This window comes from Populus trichocarpa, chromosome 4, assembly GCF_000002775.5.
Source record: "Populus trichocarpa isolate Nisqually-1 chromosome 4, P.trichocarpa_v4.1, whole genome shotgun sequence".
NCBI classification, from domain to species: Eukaryota; Viridiplantae; Streptophyta; class Magnoliopsida; order Malpighiales; family Salicaceae; genus Populus; species Populus trichocarpa.
This window is the reverse complement of record NC_037288.2, coordinates 21,722,573-21,728,572: the sequence shown is the minus strand read 5'-3', so window position 1 is coordinate 21,728,572 and position 6,000 is coordinate 21,722,573.

The window sequence follows — 6,000 nt, the reverse complement described above, 5'->3', positions numbered from 1 at the left end:
AGTTTTAATGGGTTGTATTTGTTTTTTTTTTTTTTAATGAAATTAAGCTGCACATGAGTATTTGCTTATTGATGAAAAAGAAAGTTGGGAAAGAGAAAGAAACATACTTGAAGACTGAAATTGATATTTTTATTTGGAAATTTATAGCTGGTTTTAAAATTGAATAAGAATGAAATTATATAATCTTATTGAATTAAAAATAAATTAGATTTAATTAAAAGCAAATAAAAGTTTTTTCTAATACAATGCAACAAGCATCACTAAAAGATTTATTAGAGATACCAATTGGGTCTATTACAAGGTCTGAAACTAAGAAGATCCAAAATGAATTGATTAGGTTGATTCTGTATATTGGGTTAACATGTTGTAAATTTATCAAACTAAATATTTGTTTACTGTTTGGGTCATATTTGAAACTATACGTGGAACTTTGTTGCAATTCTAGTTGAGATAGAATTGATATGAGATATGAGATATGACCAGTAATTCATCAAGACAAGAGATAACAATGTGTTTGAAGTCAGGCTAGAAGTTGTTGTACGAGTTTTCCTATTTGTTTCCTTATGATTTGTGGACTTCTTATTCAGTAAGGATTTATTTTCTACAAGGAAAACATAGGTGGTAACAATTGAGATTATTTTAGCAAGGTTTTTCATGTCAGCAACTTGTGTTTCCTTTTGTTTTGTGGATTTTCTCATTAGGAATGTTTTCTTATTATTGAAGGACATTAGAGGTAGTATTGGACTTATTTTTTCTAATGCACAATTTTATATTGATAAAAATAACTTTCAATCCAACCATTTTATTATGTTGAAATGTTGCCAAAAGATTTCAGAGGCCCTGTTTTATATATAGTTAATATTTTATAGTGATTGGATATCAATGAGGCCTTCTTATAAGGTCCAAAAGTTATTATTCAAGAGTTGTATTAGTTTTCTAGTTGATATAAGATTTTTTTTTCTATTTTATTTAGAACTCTTTTATTATTTTTCCATTATTATTTAGGATATTTTTATCTATTATAGATAATGTTACACTCAACTATAAAAGGGTTTAATGAAATTAAGTAAGGCTTGCAAAAACGAACTAAGAACTACCCTTTTGAAGCTCATAAAGGACTCATTAGCCAACTCATCTCAATTAAAAGCTTCATTATTAAAAAACCTAGTTAATAGGTTTGCTATGGATACACAGTCCCTGATGAATCTCCTATAATAACTAGTTAAGCCCTAAAGCCCTTTAAATATTTAATTTTAGGCTTGGACCATTAAACCATGGTCTCAACCTTTTTTGGGTAAACTTTTACCCCTTTCTCTAATACTATATGGTCCATATATACTACTTTTCTACAAACAAACTTATATTTCAATATTTTTGCATATAACTTGTATATAGATAATAGCCTAGATGGCATTCAGGTGACCAAAATGATCATCTTCTATTTTATTGTAAACTAAAAGTCATCAAAAAAATAAAATAAAAAAGATTCCTAAAGGAAGGATTTAAATACATCATTTATTAAGGCTTGAAATATGGATAGGGCATTAGTCAGTCAAAAAAGCATGATCAAGAACTTATAATGCCCTTTGTAAGTCTTGAAAGTTATCTTTGGGATGTTCTTCGATCTTATCTTGATCTGGTGGTATCCTGATATCAAGTCTAACTTAGAAAAGTAATTAGATCTACATAGCTCATTCAATAATCCTTTCACCATTAAGATATGAAACTTATCCTTAACAGTTTTCTTGTTGAGAGCTCGATAGTTAATACACATTTTTCATGAACCATTTGACTTTCTTACTAATAAAATGAGTGATGAAAATGGCCTCTAACTGGGTCTGTTAGTTCTTGACTCCAATAATTCATTCAATATTATTTTAATCTCTATTTGTTTTTTAAATATAGATAGTAATAGCAACAAACACTAATTGGATATATTCTATCCTTTAACATGATTGGATAATCATAACTCCTGATTGGTGGTAACCCTTTAGGTTTTTCAAACATTTATGTTTGTAAATCTGCATTAGCCTTGAGCTTAGCTTACATACCCTAAATCTATAAAATCGAACCTTTTACCTCCCTTTTCAATTCTGCAAGATGAGTTAACACCAATGTTGACGAGTTTGTGGTTGATAATGTGTACATGACTGATGTTGATTTTAATAGCGTGTTCATGGGGATGGGGATTAGTTTGGATAGCAGTGGAATTATTAATATGGATAGGATAAATATGATGATAATTTCAGCTAGAGGGGTAATTATACGTACCGTGACCATAATGTTGAGTTTGGTGGAGATTTGGGTACAATTAAGCTGCAAATATCAACTTTCCAGGGGAAGAATGATTCAAATGTTTATTTAGAAGGGGAGAAGAAGGTGGAGTGGATTTTTTAGTGTCATAATATCCAGAGCTCATGAAAATCAAGCTTATTGTGATTACTTTTACTCTTTATGCCATTGTATGGTGGGATCAATTAGTGACAAATTGCAGGAGGAATTATGAGTGGAAAATTAAGACTTGGGATGAGATGAAACCCATTATAAGGAGGAGACTTGTTCTTAGCCACTATTATAGAGAGCTATATCAAAGGTTGCAGAGTTTGAGCCAAGGTATAAAGTGTGCTGATAAGTACTTCAAGAAAATGAAACTTGTTATGATTCGAGATAATGTTGAAAAAGATATAGAGTTTACACCTAACTGTAATGATAACACCGAGGTTGATCCATCATAATCGAATGATGAGGGTAAGTTTAAATACCTTAGAGAGAAGAAAGACATATTGACTACTAGTAAAGGTAACAATGATACTCTTACTTCTTATAACCATGATATTAAATGCTTTTGTTGTTTGAGTTTTGGTCATATTGCTTCACATGTCCAAACAAAAGAGTCATGATTATAAAAACCAATAATGAGGTTAAGACCAGTGGGGAGGATGAAGAGGAGAAGATGAAATCATTGGAGGATGTTGATAATGTTTGTGTTGAGTATCCAGTCAAAGGAGAGATATTTGTGGCAAGGAGAGCACTGAATATGCATGTCAAGTTGGATGATTTAGAAGATCAGAGGGAGAAAATATTCCACACAAGATGCCATGTTCAGAATATGGTATGTAGCTTAATTATAGATGGTGGTAGTTGTACTAATGTAGTTATTACTGAATTGGTGGAAAAATTGAACTTGCACAATACCAGATATGCCATACCTTATAAATTAAAGTGATTGAATGATAATGGTGAGGTGAAGGTAAATAAACAAGTTTTTGTTGTTTTTTCTATTAGTAAATACTGTGACGAGGTGTTATGTGGCATTTTGCAAATTTAAGCTAGTCATTTGTTGTTTGGTAGACCATAATAGTATAATAGGAGAGCTACATATAATGGGTTGACAAATAGGTATTCTTTTAAGATAGGTGAAAGACCTATAACTTTTGTACCTTTGACACCTAAGCAAATAAATAATGAGTAACTAAAATTAAAGATGAGGAAGATGGTTAAAAAGGAAAGCTTGTATATTAAGGAGACTTTCTTTGCTAACAAAGTTCTTTCAAGCTTTGATGATGATGCTATTTTTTAACCGTTTATGCTTGAAATGATGAAATGCCATTAAAAAGTTGAGCAGCCGAGGGGCAATGTAGTGGACCCTAATAGGGATAACAAACAATATCCATATTAGCTGAGGGGTAAAGAAGCACATAATCAAATGATGATTTAACAAAATCCATTAAATCTATGAATAGCGTCTGACAATGATAAATGCCTAAATCAACCGAGGGAAATTTTGCTCAAAGATAGTCTATGATTTGATGAACTTCATTGGTGGTTGGGAGTAATGCTACACTTGAGGGGGAATCTTCCACAACTAAAAAGTCTGTGTTTCCCTTTGAAAGATGGCTATAATGCTTGGAAAATGTTATCATATGAGTGTGTTTAAATAAATGATGCAAATGACCAGATTAGCTGGGGGGCGATTTGAAATGGGCATTAGCAACATCTGATTTGATAAACTCCTTCAAAGAAGTAAGGATAGTGGAACACTGCTTCTCCCTCAAAATAAATGAGTAGATAATAGTATAAGAATACCTTAAATTGGGGTGTATCATTCGACTAAGAGGTAACATCATGACTAAGAAAATTTATAATTTTTTAAAAATGGTTAATTAAGGAGAGATTCTTTTATTGCTTAAAGGTTCAGGTTGTGCAACAAAAAAAATCAAGCACAATTGATTACATAGGCAAATCCCAAACGAGTTGATGCGACGAAGAGGCTATAAAACACACGGGCAAAACCTGAGTGGGCTGAATATTTAAGTTGAGCAACCAAGAGGCCAGATCGGTAGCAAAAAAACCTTTCCACCAATCAAAAGATGATTTGCAAAAAATGGAGCTTGTATTTTAAAACCAAGTAAAGATGCATGTATAACATTTAAAGGCACTGTACAAATTTTTACAGGAATTACACAAGAAAGAATCCTCGGTGAAGTCTAGCAAGACTCAATTTGATTTTCAAAGCTTAACAAGGTTTCAATAAAGATGGAATCCAACAAAGCTCTAAAGCCCTACAAGGCTCAAGATAATCCTAAACCCAATAAGGTTTAGCAAGAAAGAGTCTCTAATAAAAAGGACCCAGCAAGGTTTTGACAAAGAAAGAGTCGAACAATACTTTAGTAAAAAGGACCCAACAAGGTTTTGAGTCTAACAAGGCTCCCAATGATTAAAAACCATGAAGATTTTGACAAAGAAAAAGTCTAGCAAGACTATAGCAAAAAAGATACAACAAGGTTCTGAGTCCAACAAAGCTCCCAATGATTAAAAACCCAATAACATTTTGACAAAGAAAGAGTCCAGCAAGACTCCAGCAAATTAGAACCCAACAAGGTTCTGAGTCTAGCAAGACTCCTAATGATTAAAAACCTAGCAAGGTTTTGACAAAAAAAGAGTCCAGTAAGGTTCTGAACCCAACAAGGCTCTATTTGATGAAAAACCCAACAAGGTTTTGACAAAGAAAATGTCTAGTAAGACTCTATAAGAAAAAAACCCAACAAGGTTCTAAGTCTAGCAAGGCTCCCAACAATTAAAGACCCAATAAGGTTTGAGCAAAAGAAAAGTCTAGCAAGACTCCAACAAAGAGGACTTAGCAAGTTTCTGAGCCTAGAAAGGCTCCCAACAAAGAAAAAGAAATCTGGTATAGATAATCTAAAGAAAAATCAGAAGAAGGTCCACTTCAGAAAAATAATTCTCAGTTCTAACCCTGTCATTAAGAAGTCTTCATTTTTAACACTTTTAGATAATGCACCTTCTAGCCTTATTTCTTTCTTTCTTAGGGTGTTTTGTAGCCCTCACCTACCAGATAATATGTTTTTTAGCCTTATCTCTTTCATTCTGAGTGTGTTTTCTAGCCCTCATCTATTAAATAATACACTTGTTAGCCTTATTTATTTCCTTCTGAGTGTGATTTAGAGCCCTTACATCCTAGATAATGCAGTTTCTTACCATATCTATTTTCTTTTGAGTGCCTTTTGAAGCCATCACTTTTGACACTTTTGGAAGGATTGACCATTTCTTAATTTGGTAAATCTATAATCTCTCATCTTTTCTTTTATACAAGCTTACTATCTAAAGTCCTTTATAAGACTTTCTGTCGTAAGAATTGTAAAGAGGGAGACAACTCTTTCATGGATCATATTAATTAAATTATGATCGTTTCTTGGTGAAGTATGAAAGCTTGACTTGGCCTAAATATCCTCGATAAGTCTATTGAATACATCTTTAATCTTTTTAGCCCTTGACCTCGTATATTTAGCTGATTCTTATTAACTTATTTCTAAAAGGATCAGGGATCCTTTTCCAGTTTCCAAATGCTGACAAAGATTTACATGAATAGATGTTATACATGAAACATAATAAAAGCCACATAACACTTTCATATAAGCATAGCCTATGAAGGTAATATTTATCCACTAAGGTTTTTTCCCCTGATTTTTGCTAATTAAAGTC